This window comes from Heterocephalus glaber, unplaced genomic scaffold (genome assembly GCF_053883595.1).
Source record: "Heterocephalus glaber isolate CG9 unplaced genomic scaffold, H.glaber_assembly_v1.0 deba00001481, whole genome shotgun sequence".
NCBI classification, from domain to species: domain Eukaryota; kingdom Metazoa; phylum Chordata; class Mammalia; order Rodentia; family Bathyergidae; genus Heterocephalus; species Heterocephalus glaber.
Genome location: NW_028258317.1, coordinates 38916168 through 38939712, shown reverse-complemented (window position 1 = coordinate 38939712; position 23545 = coordinate 38916168). Strand labels below are relative to the sequence as shown.

At 38.5% G+C, this 23545-nt stretch overlaps 1 pseudogene; it reads left to right on the top strand.

The window, feature by feature from the left end:
• Positions 1-18032: 18032 nt before the first annotated feature.
• Positions 18033-18643, top strand: LOC101706178 (cytochrome c oxidase subunit 7B, mitochondrial pseudogene; annotated as a pseudogene).
• The last annotated feature ends 4902 nt before the right edge of the window (positions 18644-23545 follow it).

The following is a 23545-nucleotide window of genomic DNA, read 5'->3' as shown; positions in this document are numbered from 1 at the left end:
TTCATGCTCACTGTATAAATATATGCTCTTACTTATCTTGAGTAAATACCTAGAAATAGAATAATATGGCAGTGTATGCTTAACTTTATAGGAAATTGCCACATTGTTTTCCGAAGGTTTGTTGTACTCAATAGCCTAACAGATGTACATGAGAGTTACAGTCCTAACTGTGCATATATCTATCCATATCTTCACAAATACTTGGGATGTCAGTCTTTTAAATTTTAGGCCTTCTAAAAGGTAGGAGGTGATCTCTGTGTGGTCCTAATTTGTGTTTGGTTAATAATGCTGAATGTGTTTTTCATGTTTTACCTTCTCTGTATCTTCTTAGGAGAAGTGTTTTTGTCCAATAATTTGACCATTTGTATTTGGTTATTTTTCAGACCTCTTTAAATATTCATGATTCAAAACCTTTATTTAATATATGCTATCCAAGTATTTTCTCCTACTCTATTAATTCTTACTGTCTTAATATCATCTTACGAATAGCAAAAGTTTTTTACCTTTGGTAAAATCTGATTTATCAATGTTTTATGATTCATGCATTGGCATTGTATCTAAAAATTCTTTGCCTAAACCCAAGGTCACAAACTTTTCTTCTTGGTTTTAGTTTAGAATCTTATACTTTAAGGTTTTAATTGGATAGATGATGCATTTTAGAATAGCTTTTGAGTCATTTGGAAATGCAAAGCACCCAGAAATATCAAAACATACTTTGAAAAAGAAGAACTAAATTGTAGGGTTACCTGATTTCAAGACTTATTATAAACTATAGTAAGCAAGAGACTGCGATGTTGGTCCAAGATAGACAAATACTTTGATACAACAGAAGAAAAGAGATCAGAAACCAATTCATTTATATAAACAATTGACTTGTCAAAGATACGTAAACAACTCCATGGAAAAGTATAATCTTTTCAATAAATCGTGCTGGAACTATTGGATATGTACATGAAAAAAATAATAAACAAATTATGATCCATACTTCACACCATCCAAAATTGGTTGTAATTACAATTCAGGTAGCAAAAATATGACAAATTGACTCTTCATTGACAGGACAGATAAATTAGTATGGTCAATATATATCAAAAAATCCACAATGGGAAAAAAGTTTCACCAAAATAAGATCATATATATGGTACACAGATAAAATACCAACAACAAATCAGGAGGAGCAAAAAGAAACAGCTTTAAATTAGATCAAAGAGTTTTCTAAAAGGAAATGCCATCATTTTAGAAAAGAATTTCAGTTGTTTACAACCTTATTTTTAGTCATAGCACTCTTTATTCAGTGAAAATCTTAAGCCAAAATAATAACAAATGCCTCTGATTAAAGCTAGAGTGAGGAGCCACACACCACATGAGCTCACAGGTCTCCACATGCACATAAATATCTATGGCTGAGGTCCCTAGAATGCTTTACAAAAACCTTTGTTTTAATCCATTAAGTTCTTTGTGTGAATGAAATTGACTATCTGTAATAGACACTCCAGTATCTTTATTTCTGAATTGCTTGTTCAGGCCATTTGTCATTTTTTCTATTGGGTTGTCATTTTTTACCAACTTGAAGAAAGTATAAACACTGATGTAAAATGATGGTTACCTAAATGTCTGCTGTTATTTTTACACATTTACCCATTAAGACTTAATTTTTAATAGAAATAACTGAAGCTATTAATTTAAAGTAGAGGAGCGAGGAGTAAGGCATAACACATTATTCTATAGGGGGAGCATGGGCATTGGATTTGTTGACAAATCCAAAGTGTTCCCCCATTACACACACATATGTGCACACACACATACATGCGCACACACATGTGTGCACACACAAACACACAAGCAAGTGTCTTTATACTCCTGAGCTATTCTGACTAGGTAAAGCTGCTGCTTCCAGCAAGGAGCAAATCTTCCCTTGATACCAGGTCTGTTAATGGAGAACCCATTTCCATTGCTTAGGATAAGTTCAAGAAGAAGACCAAGGGAAAGCTCACCACTTTTAACCCATTTTCTCTCTTCTTCATATACAACATTACTGTAGAACTAATGAAACAAACTGAGTGGCAGCAACGTTTAAGGAAAAAAGAAACCATTTAAGAAACCATCTGGAAACAGCCACCAATAGGAAATTGCAAAGTTGTCAGTGCATAAAAGCCAACTTCCCTTTAGAGCTGATTCTATGCAAACATTTAGGGATAAGTCTCGAAAAGAGAACACAATATCCAAGCATAAAATGTAGCTGTCTTCACTTTGACTCATAAGGGTTTTGTAGATAATAATTTGTTAGAGTATAATTTCCCCATTCATATATGTACTGTATGCATTCAAATATAAAACTGTGAAAATATATACAAAGTCACACTCTTTAAAGTCAAATGAATTTCCTTCCAGTGTTTTAAACAAATTATTTTTATTCATTTATTTCTTTGATTGGCCAGCATACTAGTCAGGATGACAAAGGTTATGCTGCAACTAGCAATTTAATAGCTAAATCTCTTACTATACTAAGGATATAGTTCTTAACACTGAACATTCAATACCATAGTACTTTGCTCTATTCCACGTAACTGCCAGCAGATGGAAGTTTTCCTACAGAAAATTTGGTTTCAGAAGAGTAAGAATAGTAGGAAATCATGCAGAGACTTTTCTGTTCACATTTCACGGGCAAGAACTAGTCAATGCCATCAATGACTGCAAGGCTACCGGGAGGGCAGGCCATGCTACACTCCAGAAGGAGAGAAACACAAGTATTCGTGAGCAGCAGAATGGCCACCAGAGCTAATACACTTTACTTCCTTTTTATTTTAGAATGGTAGTGGTTTTTCTTAGTAATCATTTCTGAGAAATTTGGTATTATACCTTTTATTTCTATGCAACCCATATTTGCCTCAGGATTATTAGGAATTTTCGTGTATGGTGATGTTGGCACTTTTTAATCTAAGTATATTACTTACTAAATCCGTCTGATAAGAATCAATTTAATATTCCAGGAATTAAACTGACAGATATGGCTGAAAGCAGCCCAGGAAGGCAGCAGGCTGGAAGCACTCCATGCCCGTAACTCTGGGTTTGCCTCTTACAGAATTTTCAGTGCAGACAAAACAGGAATTTCTGTCTTGAAGTTAGAAAGAAAGGCATCTTAAATTATTATTCATCTAAGTGCTATTCCTTCTCCTTTAGTGAGTTATTTGCATTTGTTTTACTTTTCAATAAACATATAGCCCTTTTACCTTTCCTGTAAAGGAGCAATGAAACAGCCACAAGAAAAAAATGAATATTTCAAAAGATACATGGAGTAGGAAAAGTCTTATCTAGGTTTATGTTAAATGTGCGTTTTCACACCTTTGGGCAGAACAAAGCTAGACCTAAAATAAATTTTCAAAAAAGAGTGAATTTTGATCTATTCTGTAAATTTTCACAGCTTTTGCTTTTCCTTTTGCAACTGAGTCCTTTTGACAGAACTTCAGAGCTTTATCATTGGACAAGGTGATCACGGCAAGCAGCCCTGCCTACTATTTTGCAAAGGGTATTTCCTGGGTTTGCATGCTATTTTACTTGAAAGAAGTAGAAAATGTATTAATCATGCACTTCTGCGTGTTGTCTCAAAACTAATCATATTTTAATTTACAGCTAACCCTAATACCATCTCTACCACTCTATTGTAGAACTCACCAACACGAATTACCTGTTTCATCTCTCAACTCGTAGCTCTTTGTCAACTATCCCCTCTAATAATTTATTAAATTTGATTCAATCAATCAGGTGCTTATTTTTCTAGGCTAATTGATTTTTAACTAGAGCAGAAAGTATTTTTATTTCATCCCAGTGAAAGCCCATGCTAAATTCTACTGCTGCTATAATAAATTGTCAGGAACCTGAGGCATGAAATCACAGAAATATATTCTCTCTGCATTCTGGAAGTCACAAGTCTGAAATCAGTTCACTGGGCCAAAATCCATGTGTCATCCAAGCCACACCATCTCTGGAGACTGAGAACCAATCCCTGACCACTGTGGTTCCCCGTTGGGTTCCCTGATGTGGCCTTTGCCCACATGGTCACAGTGCCCCTGCATTTTTGCCTGCATTTGTGTCTAATCTCCCTCTGCCTCTCTCTGTAGCATTGTGGTGACATTCAGGGTCCACCTGGATCATCTTCTCATCTTAAAATCCTCTTCAAATCTGAAAAAACTTTTTTCCAAATAAGGTATTATTTTCAGATTCTGGAGGTTGCAGATACCTTTGGGATCTATTATCAGCTAATACTGATGTATTATCAGTAATACATACTCCACCCCAGCCCAGGTTTTAACCTTTTCCTTAAATTCTCATAATATCTTTGTTGTTTTGAAGAATGGCATCTGAAAGAGAATACCATTCTATCTGGCTCTCTGGTTGTAATGTTTCTTATTTCTACCTTTCCTGAGGTGTAACTCTTCTCTGGACTGACCTTTTTTTTTTTAGTACCGGGGATTGAACTCGGGACCTTGTGCTTACAAGGCAAGCACCAGAACCACTGAGCTAAATCCCTGGCCCTGGACTGACTTCTTTGCTCAGTATCAAGGCCAATCAATCCACCATTAGTGCCATATCCAAGAAACCACTGCTACACTCAATGTCATGAGCCTTCTTGGGAATTTTACAGCTTAATATATCATTTGATACTGACCCAGTCAACTTGAAACTAATGTTAAAACATGCTTTTAGTGAGTAACTAAGAAATATAAATCTATAAACAAATTTATTATCTCTCCATAGCAAATCATGCAATCCCTTATGAAGTCCAAAATTAAAAAAGAAAGAAAGAAACAAGATAAAAAAAAAGTCTCTCTGGTTGCTGCCAACTGTCTGGAAATCCCCTTTTAAAAATATTTTAAAATTAACAAAGCAGCTGGAAGCATTTAAGATATTCCAAGATACTCTGACATTCTTTATAGACTGTCACATTAAAAAGATCTTTAGTGGTGTATTTTTGAAAGAAACAAAGAGTAGATTTAACAACAAAGTGATTTTTTTTTCAAAAATTGCTTTCTCTTTTGTGATTAAAGCAGAAATTATAAACACTTGGCTTTGGACAAGCCTACTTCCTCTGAGTCTCCAAGAAAATGTCTCTGGTTCATGCCTGATGCTTCCTCCATCCCTACCCTCATTGGCTAAAGGGAATGGGGCAAGCAGGGGGAAGGGGGCTGATCCCACATATAGTGAACCAATAATTAAGTTAAAAATGTTTACAACACTTTTTCTAAACATTCTATATTTGTTTTGTCTGGTATTTTACAGTTTGGAATTTTGGAAAATATTGTTTTCCCAAGAGACTCATAAGCTCATTCTTAAAAGGCTTCTATCATTTTTGTTTAATTCCTCTCAAATTTTCCCAGGACATTCTTTTGCTCCCTGAAAGAGGAAAAGTTAATTTTAGGGATGTTGGCTGGTTCCTTCCTATGGCGAATGTCCTTAGGGTCACACCCTACAGAACAGCTGCCCTCTAGCCTGGTGGTTCCTCAGAAGGCTCACACTCCTGGAATGATCTGAGTGGTTTATGTCTACATGGAACATAAAATGTCAAGGCCATGAAGTTTGATTAATGCTAATGAAGCACACTCAAGTCCTCACATGAATCACACCATTTGTACAGTAGTGTAAATATACTACAGAGGAAAACATTATAAATTATTTGAGAAAAGAAATTTTTCCTAGCAGTATTTTCCTTTTTTTCTCCAATTTAGAGATTTCACACACAGAAACTGATGTGAGAACGAGATGAAGAAAAATTATAATTTAAGAATTCTGATGAAAGGGAAGAATCTCTCCATCGGACAACAACTCAAAGCCTCTAAATATGTCTCCCTCTGTGGAGTGAGCCTTATGTTGCTATTAGAAAAATCTCCCATTGAGGAAGAAGGCCTTCAGAATGGGGCTTCTGGAAGAGGGATTAGGGCCGCTTTGCTGCATGCCTTGTCAGTCTCTGCCTATCACAGTGGTTCCCAAGGTCCAGTTCTCACGCTCAGTGCACTTCATGCCACCAGAATGCCCTTCTCCCAGCAATCCAAGTGTACCTGACTGCCCAAAGCCACCTCATAGCTACTGAGTCGCCAGTTTCTGCCCTGCAGTATGATAACAGGTGAGGTTTTAGATATGTTATTTAGCTTGATCACAATCATTATTTCACAATATGTAAATATATCAAAATCACATCATACATCTTAAACACATGCATAATTTTATTTTTCAATTATACTCCAATGAAACTGGAAATTTTTAATGAAATGAAATTTACATTTCTAATTTGGATGGAAGTATATCTCCTTTTCTTCTACATCATGTGAGCTTTTATGGTTAAAAAAAGTCTTCCCATTTATCTTCGTTTTGTTTATAAGTAACTGAGACAAACTAATTTAAATACAATCAAATAATTTTTTCTTATATTGCCTATATATAACTCCAAGAAAGGGAAAATGTGAGAATGACAAAAGTTTAAGTTTAATAGAATATGGGAAAAATAACACTCTTCAAAAATACACATGTTGTAGTATACAGTAAGTCCCCAACCTATGAACAAGTTCCATTCCGGGAGAACCTTCATAAATTGGATTCGTTCATAATCTGACAAAGTGAGTCTTACACAGTACACCTGTGAAAGTTCACATCTCGAATGCTTCTAAGTTGGGGACTGTGCGTGTGTGTGTGTGTGTGTGTGTGTGTGTGCGCTTGCACTGATACTTGCTACTAGTTCTTGAGATAAAAAAAGCATTTCAGGGCAGGTATGTGATCAGGTAGCTGTATGGAATCACTGTTAGGAAAAAGGAAAAGAAGAAACAGAGATCTGAGCTCAGTAGGACAGGTTTATGACAGAACAAACCTGAGAGGGACCACAGGACCTCACTGGCACTGGAAACCAGACCAGCAGCTCTCCAACAGGCTGTAGGGTCATGGCTATGGGGACAGGTTTTTGAGGGGTCGTGGGATGAGGAGAGTTCAGTGGGTGGGGTCTGTGGCTCCCCACCAAGAACGAAGCTTGAGAGAGCACAGGGGCAATGGTGGCCTCAGGACAAGGCTGGGGACCGTGCAGGGAGTAGTGGCTGCATCAGTAGCAGGGCTGATCATGTTATGAGTCCCCAGTGCAGCTGCTGTGGGAGGGGTGGCTTAGAGGGGTCTCTGATCAGGATGGTGCACTCAGGTCCTTCAGTCACTGGGTTCAGTAGAAATCTCCTCAGTTTTGCAGGTATGAGACTTCCCAGTTTATTCCAGAAGGATAAAAGGCAAAAGATACATGACTCATACCCCAAATGCCAATGAGGCCTCCAGTCAAACTATTCATCTGAAACAGGCAGTACATAAAGCAATAAGCCTATTGTCTGTACAGACCATCACCTCCCTAATGTGAGAGAGCCATAAAGACTATAGGAAGTTCCTTAGAGTATGTACAACTGAGAGAAAAAGAAGTTTAGAATGGCCTCTAGCTTGACATCTGCCTATACATGTATTACTGGAGACAGTATTTAATAAGGCATAAATGGATTATTCTGACTTAATTACTAAGACTATGAATAGCAGCATCATTTCTATGGGTAAATACTTGGGATATTTGATGAGCCCTTTGCCTTTCTCAAAGGGATCCAAGATAACGATAAGACTCAGATTCTTCTCCAGCTGAATGAATTAGCTTGTTAGTTTGTGGTTTACATGGGAGAGAAGTTTACAACTTGAGTGCTACCTAAGCAGAATTCACCACTAAAAGGCAGTTCTACAGGGCTGATGGGTTGGGTTTGCAGGTGTGTGGAAACTGCAAAACAAATTGAAGATAATAAATGCTCTACCACTTTACCCCAAGCCACAGAACAGCACATAACATATTTTTGCTTTTTCTTTATTCTTTTTCTCAAATCTTCTTTGCCAATTGAGAAAAAAATCTCTCTAGTTCTTAAGCATTTATATCTAAGCATCTTTTTAATATTTTCTTTTTGTGGCAAACTGGATGTGAGACGGAAGCCTGGGTTGAACTCTCGTTGAGACATGGGGTTGGGATAATAAGCCATCCCACCCTCAGGTCTGGTCACTAGCATGCCTGTGCCAGCCAGTTTCAAGGAGAGAAACAACTACAGGTGAGGTCTAATTTAAAGAAAATACACATTTGGGTGCAATTTACAAATTATGAGAACCTGATAAACTTTCCCTGAACCCCAGATCACATGCTTGCTTGCTTCTGGTTTGTGTGAGTCTAATAAAAGTGAGGAGCACTGTCAGATCAGGGCTCTTTGTCCACTAGAGGCAAAAGTCCCCTGGCCTTCCTCTTTCAAATTATCTTTATGTCTTTTGTCTTTAGTTCTTTTTGGTTCCCTGGCTGGGAATAAACTCAAAGGCTGGTTCCTACATCTTTTAATTTCCAAACCATCTTAAAATGTATCAGTTTTAGTTTAACCTCTGATACAATTCATAACTGTGGTATGACACAAAGGATGGAAAAAGGATTGATTGAGGTCAATGTCCAATCCAGACCCCAAAAGGCCCCAAAAAGGCCCACAGGGACTGCCATTAGCCCAGACCCCTCAGTGTGAGAGGAGATAAGGACAGCCCTCTGTGGCCTTTTATTGATAGAATCAGGAAGCAGAGATCAATGAAAAAAGAAGGGCATCTATGCAGGAATTCATGTAGGGGACAGGAAGGCAGGTGGTCTGTTACATGACTGATCTTGGGATCAATCTAAATGATAAATTCAAGTATGGGGAGGACAAAGGCCAAAGCATTCATTCTTCAGGGCAATGCATTTGATCCTACTTGGATTTGTAGCCCTGTAGACTATCTTTTAATGTCTAACCATGCATTCTGGGAGGTTTTGGAGATTTGGCTCCAAAAGTTCCTTACCTCTGCATATCCATCTCATACAAACCTATGCCAATGCTCCCACATATCCACCTTTTTTGTTTTAAATATGGGTTTGGGAAAGAGGGATAGAGTGAAGGGCAGAGGGATACTGGGCTTCATGGAGAAAAGTAATCATGGCTTCAGCATACAGCATCCACTGAAATAGTCCACAGAGGGCTCTTAGGACTACAAGAGAAAGCAAAAAGAAGGGCCGGGGGATTTAGCTCAGTGGTTTCACCTCCAGCTGTGCAAGCAAAAGGACCCAAGTTCAAGCCCCAGTACCAAAATAAATAAATTAATTAATAAACAAACAAAATTTAGGCAGAAGAGAAAGCAAAAAGAAAAGTATTCCAATAGCTATAAGAATCTAAATGCAAAGGTTGAAAACAGAGAACCAGCTTTTGGAATTCCACCAATAGGTGATATCATTGAGATTATCTAAAGTAATATCAAAGCTTCCATTTCAAGCTTATAAAGTTGGGCCTGAAGCCAGCTCTGGAGACCAGTAACTTCTCTGACTAGATAGTTATGGGAAGCACTGTGGAGAAGGCTCTGGACCTCCTCCCAGGATTCAGAATGATTAAATAGAAGGGGAGCGATGCACATGGACCAGCATCACAGCAGAGCTGCTCTGTGTCCAAAGAGCTTGCTGACATTTGCTGAGACATCTGACTGTGGACTCAGGGGTGTCAGGACTTTGAAAAAGTTTCCTCATCAATACAAGTTTGAGTTAAGAGCTCAGAAGTGAAATTTTGAAAATATCCATACATAGTGTGGATATATACATAGTGGGATGGAATGAGTCAAAGTGACTACTGCAGTCACTGCTATGGTGGCCAATGCTGTAGCTGCATTAATAGCAGCAATCAAAATGCCCAGAAAGCATTTTTGTCTGACATGTCCAAGCGCTGAGGTGATTTGTTCAAAAGCAGAAAGTCCCATTCAATCATAGGAAAGGTTGTTGGGTAGCCAGTCTTTAGTTCTTAGTCTAAGCATCATAATAAAATGAATATTTAATTGAGAAATATTAATATTATTGATATGAGGAGTCTGTAGATGACGTAATATTAAGAACCTTAAAATATTGGTACTGAGGAGTGCAGGAAACCTGAAGAGTAAAAATAGATTCTTTCTTAGTGAAGGCAGGAAGTACAGAGCATGACATGTCAGAGGTATCATAGCAATCCATGTGAGGTCATCTATATGTTGGTACCTGCCAATTTTGACAATGGGAGGAAAGAAAGGAATAGCTAAACATCACATGGCTATTGAAAAAGGGATATAAATATGTTCCAGAAGAAAGATTAAGATTCCATAAGGGAGGGCAACTGCCATAATTCAAAGGTAAACTATAATTTCAGGCTGAATTGGACTGTAACACCATCAGATTATGACGTGCCTGATTTTTTAGGGTTCGGTTATGAATAGAATGAACAACCCAGAGTTTGGTGGACAGTCATGAGGTCCACCCCAAATCTAAGTCACCTCCTATAGGCACCCACAGATGAGAACATACAGGAGTATTGGATTTAGAAAGGTGCCTGCCGGACAGGAACCTAGAAATCTGGCAGTATTAATGAAAACTTGATGACAGGACCCTTCAGTACAGGCAGGTCTGATGAAAATATGATTCAAATACACTAGGTCCTGGAGGTGACATTAGTGACAATACACAGAGCAAATTCTTCAGCCAAAAGGTAGTAATGAGGTGTAAATGCCAACCAATAGAGTATCCAGAGTGGCCATAATTTTTACCATAGTCCGTTAAAGGGCTAGGCCAGGCCCTGCCAGTTTAAGAGGTATCCTTGGAGGAGAAGGGAGGCTCAGGGTCTCCCCAGGTGATGATATCAAAGACAGGAGATGTAGGTGTATATGCCCAATATATCATGCCACTTACTTTTGGTACACAGTTAAACAGAAGCAGAATTAAAAGGAATCCTTTGAACTTTTCCATCTTAGAGTCATAGGTGACTTGTGCTACCATTGGCAGGAAGAGGTTTGCTGGGGTGGAAGGGTTGCCAGCTTTTTGTAGCGTCTGTTCAGCCTGTGCAGTGAGCTGTTTAATCTCTCCCCATGTGGGTCCTGAGGATTGTGAGGTAGAGGGTAGCGAATCCATTCTCCTCCTCTTGTTGCCCATCCCTGGAGGGAAGAACCATTTCCTGCAGCTCGGGATGGGGTTGCTTCTCACCTGGTGATAAAACAGATGAATCCCTGCTCCTCCAAGTGAGCAATTCCACAGAGCTCAGCCCTTGTGGGACAAACAAGGTCTTTCCTTTGTGAAAATAAAATGTTTTTCCACTGCTATGAAGTGGAATTAAAAAAAAAGAGTGTTTTATGTAATTGTTTCTGTGGGTAAAGTCTCTCTTACCATATCCCCCCCCTTTTTGTTTTAATAATTGAGGTTACATAGTAAATCCTTGTCACAGAGGGTGACTGGTAGATCAAGAACAAAGTGCTGTGTGGTGGCCCTTTGAAAGTCTGGCCTGATGTGGGTTAAAGGGAATCTGCTTTAGCATGGGTTTCCAGACCCACCAAGTCCTGAAGTAGGAAGGGAGGCACATAAGTAATCAGAGTAGGTATCAGCAGAGACATGAATATATTTACATTTGCCAAAAGATTCACAGTGAGTCACATCCATTTACCAAATTTCACGGCCTTTTAAACCACAGGATTTACTCTTGCCTTGCCTGAGGAGTAGATTTTATCAATCATGGTTGTCTTAGAAGTTGAACCCCTGCAGAAGGTTAACAGCTAACAATTATAAAGTTTCACAGAGAAAAGTCGACATCCAAGTCTGCATAATATTTTAGCATAACAATTATGATGACATTATTATATAAATAGGTTTTGTTATTATCTTTGAAACACATTTGAGTGTTCATCTTAGTACACAACAACTTTTTAGTCAGTTATCTTCATCTACTTACAAAATATCAAATGGCATAAGGAAACTTTAACCTAATTTGTTATCTTTAATCATCCTCCACTAGCAGAGTGACATTTAAGTAGAATGTACTTGTCTACAGATATATTTTATAGGTTATTAACCTCTAGCCTTTTAATTTCTAGAGTGGCATTGCCTGGACTGCACAGTGTCTGGGTATCCTTAACATTAAAACATAATTACAAAACAGTCACATAAACATAAACATGAAAAAGTATTTCCATTATCTGGCTGGTTACATCATGTTAGGTTGACCTGCACATTTTATCACAAACAGCAGAAACAAAAATAAGGGTGAGTCAGATGTTTAGCTTAAAAAGTTTATCACCATGAACAACTTTAACCTGGAAATTACCAATATAATGTTTTTAATTTTGTGTCTTTGATGGCCTGTACATTTGGGAAAGAAAAGTGTCTCATTTAGTATATCATGAGGTTAACAATTGGTATCACAGCTGTATAGAAATTTTTATATGTATTTAGGTTCTACTCTTAAGACAGATTTTAGACTAAGAAGTTTTATAAGGTGTAACTATATTGACAAGAATTAAAGACATCTTTACAGCTCTGATAAGTTTTGGAAACTGTAAATGAGCACAAATGGACTCATTACCCATATACAAGTGTATCTCATTTATACAACAAAAGTGCTTTTTTAATCAAAGCCAATAGATGAAGATCAACTTTAAATGTCAGAACCAAATTTAAAGAAATGTTAAATTTTTATCATTTAACATGTATAAAGTCTAAACATATATTGTATAAAAGAGAGCACCTATTAAATACTTTGTATATATTAAGCTTACGTGGTCTTCATTTTATAAACTTAACTTTAAAGCTTAGGCTCACAGCATGGCTTGTTTTTAGATGTACACACACACACATGTCCACATATAAGTTATGTCATAAACTAAGATAATAGTTGTTTATTTAATGAATCATGAGCTGATTGTTGAAAACATTTTTCAAGGTAACATTCAAATACTCTTTAACTTTTGAAGCTCACCTTTTAGTGACCACAAGCCTAACAATGAGAACACATGAAACTTAACATAAAATATAGAGCCTCTGTTTTTAAATTTTGTTTTAAAATTTAATCAAGAGCATCTCAATATTTTTAGAAAGCTATATTACTTTAGACATAGAAAACTTAACTTTAAATTACAGCCAAAAACAATTATTTTAGATGACCTATCATAATGGATAATCCTTAATTAAAGCCATATATATATATATATATATATATATATATATAACCGACCAAGAAAAACTCTTTAATTTATGGTACACAGACAATAATAGACACTGCATTTATAAAACTGATTTTGATATTATCTTGGTTACCTATAAACTGGATGGAAATATGTTACCAACTTTGAAGACATTTTTACTCTTACCAACTAATTTAGTCTTGCATTGAGCTATAGGAACCAGAAGCATTTGAGATAATGTCTTGAGTATTTACTTATCTAAAAACCAACTTAAGTAGATCTTTTGGAGGATAATAATAATAAATATATATATACCTGAAAGTTAACACACATAAACACACATATTGACTTAAATCATGTGTAACCTTTATGCTATTAAACTTTAAGGCTTTTATTCCTATGTAAGCCTCAAGCCTGTAAGTCTTAATCCAATAATGTTTTAAATAAATTTGATTACCCTGAAAAAATATATATATCTGGTTTTTCCATGGAAGTCTCAAAAAGAACTAAAATAAACAAGCAAATAAATAAAAAGGAATTTTTGAGCTAGAAAAATTTTTTTTTCTCTTAAATGAAGCAGCTGCAGGTGTTTTAACCAACACATATCAAACAAATGGACAAAAAACACATAAGACAGTTGTCTTCAAATCAGAGTGCACTCTTAGATATATTGGCCAAGTTGAATTACAATAACCCTGTTACAGTTTTTCAGTTTATAACTATAAATAGACTAGTCAGAACTTCTCATAAGTAAATTAACAGGGATATCTTGTTACATGAATCAGAAAGGAAAAAAGAAAACCTTTTACACCTGTGAAAGCGGACAGTTATTAAGGAGAGATCTAAGCAGATTGTTTGTTTTATTGAAACAGACCTGCTTCTGTTTAAAACTGTTAGTAAACTCCTAAGGGGTCCTCAGAATATTATTTGCTTTAGAAATGAACCTGTCTGTGCTGTAAACCCAGTCAGTTTCCCTCTGGAGCAGCATTCCGGAAGGGAGGGGGAAGTGAAAGGAGTTAAATTCCAGTTCTGCCTCAGGGTAGGAAGGCTAATAAATTTGAACTAAAATGTTTACATTTATTCTCAGAGAGTCTGAGGGTCAAACCCAGACCCATTTTCTAAGAATACTGCCCAGAGAGAAGTGAAGGTCACCTTCGCTCTGGAAGGGTCACCAGGAAGAGAAAACACCACTGAGGCACCCAACAGCCACAGAGAGGAAACCAAATCCTATCCATCTCAAGGTAGAAAGAGCAGCAGGACCAAAACAAGCTTTTTCAGGGGGGATCTCCTGGCCTTATTTTTCTATCTTAATTTTCTTTTCTATTTTTTTCTACTTTTATTTTCTTTTTCTATTTTTGTTATTTTTAAAAACAACTCCAATTAGCATATGCTATAGTTTTAGAGTCCCCTGCTTCTGCATATCTCTCTCTTTTCCCCCTGTGGAGTCAGAGGCAGAAGAGGGCTTTCAGAGGGAGCTGAGGAGAGAGGAGGAAATCACTTCAGGGGAACCTCTCTGCTCAAGTAAATCAAATAGCAGCCCTGCAAAGATCCCAGATAGCAAGATGTACAATTTTTACAGGACCTAATTATAGGGAACAAGAATGAGGAGGTTGCTAGAGACCGCTGCAGTAGGTCCTGCTCTCCTGTGATGCACTACAACACAAAGCTGAACAAAAGTAAATACAGAAACAAGACTTAGAGAGAACTGGGTCTTGGGCTGATCAGTGCTGCTCTGGGTAGCAAAGACAAGGGATGCCAAGGGCACCTGATAGTTTACTGACTACAAGTGTGGGAAGGTAGAAAAGGTAGGCTTTGAAGACATCTAGAGGCACAGTGTGAACCGTCCAGAAGCAGCTGGCTGTAAGCCTCTGGTGAAGGCTCATATGCAAACAAGGATGTAAAGGGGGAAGGGACAGCTTGTCTTCCTGGAAAGATAAGGGTGCTGAGACTGGGCTGCAATTAACCAGTCTGCTAATACTAGGCAGAGATGTCTGCTACACCTAATGACTGTCTCAATTTTCAGCCCACATGTTCCCAGGCCTCCACCTCCAGACCATCCTCCACAGGAAACCATGGACATTGTTGTGGAATAACTATCAATAAGTTGAGGTTCAGAAACTTTACATCCAAACATCTTTAAAAGACATTGTAAATGTTTAAATGGCTTTCCTCGTTGGGTAGTTTTAACCATACCATATGAAGTAAAAGAGCAAAAAGAAAGGGCAACCCACTTTCCAGTCCCCCTTCTGTCTCTCTTAGATGGAAGTTATTTCTCTCAATAAATTTTTCTACTCTTAAAAAAAAAGAGCAAAAAGAAGAGCAAACATACTGCCCTGCGCCCTCAGCAGTTGGACAGTTAAAAGACTTGGGCTGAGAAGCCTGACCTGTGATCTTGCTGAGATATGTCAGCTATTCTGCAGCCTCTGTCCCCTTACTGAGATGAAGAGTCAGATGGGTCCTTGTTTCTTTCCCAGGCTTTGGGAGGTCAGTCCTCTGTGCTGAGTTGCACAAACTTATTCCTCACAGGCTCCTCACACAGGGCACAACTCATCACAGTTCACAACCATGGTATGGCACAAAGCAGGAAGCAAAGGATGACTCGGAGTTAGCATCAAGTCCAGACCCAGAAGGCCCAGCAGGGCTGCCATTAGCCCAGACTCCTCAGCATGAGAGAGTCTGATGAGGACAGCCCCAAACTGAAGCCTCTGTGGCCTTTTATGGGTGGAAACAGGTAGGAAGGATAAAAGAAAAAGGAAAGGCATCTAGGCAGGCACTCATGGAGGAGACAGGGGAAGGACAGGGGAAGGTCAGGGTGTCTATTGACCAACCTTAGGACCAAGCTAAGTGGTAAATCAGAGTATGAGGAAGTGTAAGAGACCAGCTTGAAACTGCAGTAAGCAGACTTTCAATACTACTGAATTGGCTTATAATTTGGCTATTGATGAAAATTATAAGTCAACCCAAGGCCTAAGTTTGACTTGCTAAATGAGCCTTCGGCTGGTGTATGCAGACAGATTTTCCTATGCTAACAGTCACAACTGAGGTCTCAATGATGGATGAGGCTGTGACATCTCTGATAGCAAGGAAACACTGCAGCTGAGGAATTGTGACTGTTCAGCCATTCTCCAAGAGCAAACGTTAGCTAAGATAATACAGGTGGGTGGTTAGCTATGACCTGCAAGATAGCACAGGTGGCTTGTTAACTGTGACCTGTCCTTCACAAGAATGCATCCTCCCTTTTACAGCCTGGCTCATTAGTGCATTAGTTCTGCCATTCCTTACATCTGCCATCTTATCAGAAATGCCTCTTTCCACTGTATGAGAATATTTATCAGCTATTTGTGCAGTAGAACTAAAAATTGTGAATGCTATCTAATGAAGCTTGTTGTGAACTGCTGCTTCCCAAATCCATACCTATTCATCCAGCGCATGTCTCAAAGTCGCCCTTCAAAAGTAAAAGATCACTTCCTGGGTTATCCTAGTCTGCTGTGCAGTAACCATGCACCACACTTGCAGGGCATGGCCACTTAACAGAGGGGTTCTAGACACTGTCAGTACCCTAAAGAGATGGGCAGGGCAGGGCTGAGCACTTCCTTTTTGCAAAGAGAAAAGTAGTTGGTTTTTTAAGTCTTAAATGAAAAAGCTTCGAAAATAAAATAGCAAGGCACACTTTTTTGTGACTTCTAGTGTTGAGAAAATGCCTTTAATGTGTTTTTAATGGAGATTCAGTTCATTATATTGAATTTGTCTTAATAGTGAACTATAAAGTCTACTTAAATTTTGGACAAAATGTTAACTATTCTGTTTTACATAGAAGCAATATAGATTAATGCCTTTAAAAGTTTTAGTCAGAGATGTACAAGAAATTTGTAATGCTTCATTTTGTTGTTAAATATGTGTAAGTTCTAAAATATTTAATTTGTAAGCCACCAGGTCAGATAGAGATAGGGAGATTTGGGATGATTTAAATTATTTTGCTTTGCTTTAAAGAAAAATTATGTTTTCTTCTCCCAAATGCTACAGTGAACAGAAAGACCTTTGTCTTTAAATTCATGAAGACCATAAAGTCAGTGGTTTAGTGTTTAATGCTTAAAACACCTGGAGCTAAAAGAAATAATTGCTGCCTTAAGAATTCACAATTATTTTTTATATGAAATAATGCATAATCTCTATGCAGCTTCAGATGACTACAATTCTCCCTGAAAGTGTTCGCTGAAATGAAAAGATTGTTCAGAAGAAGCTAAAAGGAGCTGACCTGCTCGCAGGCGGTCCAGGGTGGGCAGGGAGGTGAGTCTTGGGAGGGAGATGCTGTGCCTGACACCTGCTCCTCCTTGTCAATTCCCAGTGCTGGGGCCAGCGGTGGCAGGAGGCCTCTCTGGCCTGGGTTAGTGGTAGCAAAGGACCTCGCATTCACACCAACCACACAGGCTAAGTGTACATGTCTAGGACTACGGTGAGTGAACAAGGCAGCATAACCAAAGATGCACAGGGCCTCCACCAAAAGCCTCAACTCTCCGGGGCAGCATGGTAAAAACTTGTTAGGGTTTATTTTTCCAGGAACAGATCGGCTCTGTTCATTAAGGTCACATGTCTCTCTGGCCTGTTAGGCAGCTCATCTGCTCACACGAGATTTCACTGGTTTTCTGTCTTTGGATGCCTCCTCTCTCTTGCTCTAGCTCCCTGAGGCTGCAACTGCTGAGGCCTGAGGGCTGGATGCAAGTTCAAATGTGCGCCCAGCTTCCTACTACCTGCTGATTCCAGTTGAGGATCCTCAGTGATCCATTCCAAGCCTGACCCCAAAGTGGCCAAAGAGCCAAGGACGGGGTGAACTGACCAGTGGACAGCAATAGAGCCAGGCCCACAACTCCCCTGGCTTCCCTGTGGCGGATGCCATGCCCCTCTGCCACCTGGAGAGTTAAGTCCATGTCCCACAGCCCTGGAGGAGGTCATGTTTGTTTAAAACCTCAAACTAGCTTAAAGAAGTTTGGAATGATCGTTTATAGTCTCATGAGTGGGGAATAGACCAGAGGAGTTCGAAAAAGCAAATACAAACAGCAAAAACAAACAGGGAATAAAAAAGAACATAGATGATCAAATCTCATTAAGGATCTCTACAGAAAGCCATTTTGTTTTTCAGGGCTCTTTGCAAGTGTATCTGGAAATAATTTGCACCAAACCAGCAGTTGCAATAACCACAGTTTCATCTTCAGCTCCATGATGTTTCCCTTGGCCAAAAATGCATTAGGTCCTCTTCCAGTTTGAAGCATTCAACAAACAGTGGCAAGGCAGAGCCACCAGAAACGTACACCTGATTTCCATGACAAATATGGTAACACTGTATTAATTAGCGGAGCTACATTCTGTATTGCTGTACGGACATATACAGCAACACAGATTGGAAGAGAATGGAACCTTTTCCCTGTTGGCAGAGTCACCCCAAAGGAATGGAGAGATTAGTAATCATGCCAGCCGATGTAATACTAAATTGAAATGAAATCAAAATTGATGCCAAGTAAAAGCACTGTGTATCCATTAAAATATGGCATAGTGAAGAAATAAAATATAATTGAAACCTGAAAAGAAAAAAAAGAACATAGATTGTATATAATAGAGACTTAGAAAGCTTTTCTTCTTGATGGTTCACATCCAACACACAGGAGCAAGTTTAACAAAAGAAGAAAGGTTTTCTGTGTTTCTGCTCTGCATCTGTATTCCTCATCCCCGGGGGTAGTGCCTGACACATAACAGACTCTTGATGAGTAATTATTCTATCAATCAATCACTGTAAGCAGGTTTCCTAAGGATATGAATACTATGCAGGGAGAGGAAGCACGGGATGGCATCTTTGGCAAATATGAAGTGCCCGATTGCTCCCAAATGCCCCTTTCATTCCTGCACTGTAGAGTCGATCATATTGCTCCAGTCGTCTGCTCACATGTTTACCTGCCCCACTAGGCCACGATGTCTCTTTTCTCCTGCTCAGTACAGTGTCAGGCACATGGCGTTCAATAAATATTTGATGACTGTAGAAACAAATAATTGGTACCTAGACAGCAAACATTCCAGATGGCTTACTAATTGAGATGTTAGTGAGCGCTGCAAGTTTTAGATGAAAAAGAACTGTTGGGTGACATCCTTCCCAGGGTTTTTCAGGCCCTATGGACCATTTGGGTTTACTTATCCCTTCTTCAAAAGTGGAGGGAAAAGGACTTGCTCTTCCGCTGAGGATCCACGGATGACCGCATGGTGGCGCTGGCGCTGCACGGCAGACGGCGCCCTCCTGTCCGTGCTGCTGTGCCTGTTCCCCCTCGGGTCCTCCTTCCCCTCCAGCCAGGCTGATGCCTGTGCCTGACGCCTGCCAAGAAGCTGTCAGGGGGGAGCTGGGAACTGGTGGGGCCCACCTGAAGTTGTAGGATTTCCTTTGTTCTCTGACAGGCCACATTCTGTGTATTGCTCTCTACTGAGAAAAAGAATCTTAACAACACACTGAACACTGTCTCAAACTGTGTTTTCTCAGCTTGAGCTAGCTACAGGTATTTGTGTTTCACATTTGATTGGCACCTGCAAATGACCTATTCCCTCCCAAATAAAATAACCTAAGAAACAAACCGTGTCCTGATTTGTTATTAGAATCTTCATGGCTCAGGAAATGGAGACCTTAGGCTTGGCCGGCATGGGAAGAACACTCTTACAGAGTGGAAGGAAACATCTTGCAAAACGATTGGAGAACTTGAAAGAAATACTTCGAAGCGTCTACTTAGAATCAAGTGCGTTCCGGAAGTAGATCTCCTTTGTGCCTGGAGACAGGGTCTTTGGTGTGGCCCAGGCTGACTTCAGACTCAGTTCTCCTGGCTCCACTTCAGGGTGCCTGGATTACAGGCATGCGCCACCAGCCCTGGCTTACTATCATTTTTTAAAATAGGAAAAGAATGAAGATTTTCATTAAATTACAGTAGGATATTATTTTTTTATTTTTTTATTTTTTATTTTTTGTATTAAATTCTTTTATTGGTACATTGTAGGTATACAACACAATTACATTTCTCATTGGGAACTTGTACCTTTACATGATGCATCTTGGTTCTTATTTTTTCCCCATTCCTAGCCCTCCCTTCACCCCCTCAACCCTTCCCTATTTACAAAGACTTTATTTCCATTTTTCCCATTTCTCATCATTTTTCCTTTCCCTTCTTTCCTTTCCCCTGCCCCTCCCACTACCCCTACCCCTTTGGACCTTTTCTTCCTATTTTACATTTTCGATTATTCATTCTAATCATTGGTACATTTTAGGTATACAATATAATGACATTCATCATTGGAAATTTGCACCTTTACATAATCTCTCTTGGTTCTTATTTCTCACCCTTGCCCAGCCCTCCCTTCAACCCCTCTAGTCCTCCCTATTTACAAAGATTTTGTTCCTATTTTTCCATTTTCTCATATTAATCCCATTCCCTTCTATCCTTTCCCCTAGCCCTCCCACTTCCTTCCCCTTTGCCCCTTTTCTAAGAACTAGGACTGGAAGTCCCATTTGACCCCGCTATTCCACTGCTGGGGATCTTCCCCAAAGAATTAAAAGAATCATACCACAGTGATATATGTGCACCCATGTTCATAGCAGCGCAGTTTGTAATAACTAAAACTTGGAAACAGCCCAAATGCCCATCAACTGGAGACTGGATAAAGAAAATGTGGGTTTTTTTATAAAATGGAGTACTACTCAGCCATAAAAAATGAGAAATTAGAGACATTTATAGCTAAGTGGATGCACATTGAGGCAATACTCTTAAGTGAAATAAATAGGACACAAATGTGTAAATACCGAATAGCGAATAGTTTCTCTGGTGTGAGAAACTGAAAGTGTAAATAAGGACTAAATGTATAATAGGTAATTTATTTTTATTTTTATTTTTGGTATCAGGGATCGAACTCGGGACCTTGTGCTTGCAAAGCAGGCATTGGAACCACTGAGATAAATCTTTTTTAAATTGAGGCAAATATGACTTGTGATGGACTATCCCAAGATTTGATATTTCTTTTCAGGTAATTTTTTATGATAAAAAATTTGATTTGATAAAACATATCCATTTAAATAGTACAGTGACTTTTGACAAATTATTATACTAAAGCATGCACTATCACTATTAAGATAGAAGTTGAATATGCTTTATCCAAAATGTTTGGGGTCAGAAGTATTTTCGATTTTAGTTGTTTTCAAATTTTGAGACATTTGCATATACATAATGGGATTTCTTAGGGATGGAACCCAGTTTTAAAGAGAAAATTCATTTATGTTTCAACACACTTTTTACACATAGACTGAAGGTAATTTTATAGGCTATTTTAAATAATTTTATGAATGAAACTTTGGTTTCAGGGTGTGGAATTTTCCAGTAGGGGCATTACACCCCACTCCAAAAGTTCTGATTTGGGAGCATTGTTTATTCCAAATTTTTCAGATTAGGGATGCTCACTTGTACGGAGTTTTTCAGTTGCCTCCAAAGATTCCTAGTGCCGTCTCAGATCAATCCATACCACCACTAATCTGAGATCTATTTTTACCTGACTTTGATCTTCGTGCACATGGGCTCTTAAGTACATGCGTCTTTTTCATGTCTGGCTTCCTTTGCTCAATATGTTTCTGCTGTTCATCCATGCTAAAGAGTGGATTAGCAGTTCATTTTTATTGCTGAATAGTGTTCAGTCATATAAACATTATATGACTCTTTATTCAGTTAATCTGTGGTTATTTGAATTGTTTCCAGTTTGAGCTCACTAACTAAATCTGCTGTGAACATTCTTGTACACATATCTGTGTGGACAAATGCTGGGGTGTGAACACTCAGAAGAGGAATTGCTGGGTCATGTGCTAGGTGTATGTTTTAATGTTGTAAGAAATTGCTGAATGGGCCGGGGATTAAGCTCAGTGGTTCTACCACCTGCCTGGCAAGTGCAAGGTCCCAAGTTCTATCTGGTACCAAAAAGAAAAAGGAAAAATGAAAGAAATTGCTGAAGTTTGCCAAAGTGACTATAGTAATTTCTGAGGACTTTCTTGGCAAAGTATCATGCACTGGGTGGATTAAAACAAGAAAAATGTATCTGCTTCACAGGAAGTGCTGCCTCTTTTATCTTCTCGTGCCTTCTGGCAACTGTTAGCCTTTTGGTTTTGGGCAGCAAAACTCCAGCTATCTCGTCAGTCTGCTTTCTTCCCTGTGTGTTTTTCTGTGTCTCTGTCTCAACTCTCTTTTCTCCACGTAAGGACACCAGCAGCTAGACTCAGTCCATCCTAACTCAGAATGACCTCATCTTGACTTATTTACATCAGCAGAGACCTTATTTCCGAACAAGGTCACATTGTGAGGTTTCAAATGGGCAAAACTTGGAGGGGGCACTGTTCCACCCAATACTATACTGGTTGATCAATTGTACAAATTCCACTAATATTTGTGAGAGTTCCAGTTGCTTCTCATCCTCACCAATGCTTCATATTGTTATCATGCATTTTTAAATTTTAGTCATTTTCATGTGTGTGTGTGAGGGGGATTCATTTGGGTTTTAATTTTCAATTCCTTCATGCTCACTGATGTTGAACAGCTTTTTGTGTACTTGTTGCCCATCTAGGGATCATCCTTTGTAAAGTATATTTGTCTTTTTCCTGTTTAAATATTAAGCTGCCTTAAAATAATTTATAGAAGTTATTTCTGTAATCTGGATATAAATCATTTGTCAGATATATACATTAAAAATATTTTCTCTCCCAAATCTGTGGCTTCACTTTTTATTACCTACAATGTCTTTTAATGAATGGAACTTAAATTCAGATGAAGTCCAGTTTTCAACTTTGTTTATGTTTAGTATTCTTGTAATGTCCCAAGAAATATATTTAAACCTAAAGTTGCGAAGATACTTTGTTTCAGATATTTCTAGCTTTAGCTTTTATATTTAAGTCTGTGATCCTGCCTAAATTGGTTCCTACATTTGCTACAGGATAAATGTCCAAGTTTCTTTTGCCCACATTTATCTACTTGTCTCAACTCCATTTGTTGAGGATTGCGCCTTTTCTGTTGATCAGATTTGGTTAAGAGTTTGTTGATTGTTTACATCCTGCTGAAAAATTAGTCTATGGTATGTGTTTGGTTCCTACCATCTCTTTGTCTATTCTTGCCCCATTGGCTTAATTACTGTGCTTGTTTAATTAGTCTTAAAATCAGATAATGTAAGTCCTCCTACTGTATTTTTGGGGGAATAGTTTTTACTTTTCTGGTAATTTTCCTGCTCCATTTACAAATTTCAGACTTAGATTTTCAGATTCTAGCAAAAATAAAAAGGAAAAGAAATGAAAAAAGGAAAAGAAAGAAGAAAAAAAGAAGAAAGGAAGGAAGGGAAGAAGGAAAGAAGGGAGGGAGGGGGGAGGAAGGAAGGAAGAAGGAGGGAGAGAAAAAAGCCTATTTGTATTTTTTTTAGCAGCTTTTTTTTTTTTCTGGGTACTGGGGATCAAATTCAGGACTTTGCGCTTGCCAGGCAGGTGCTG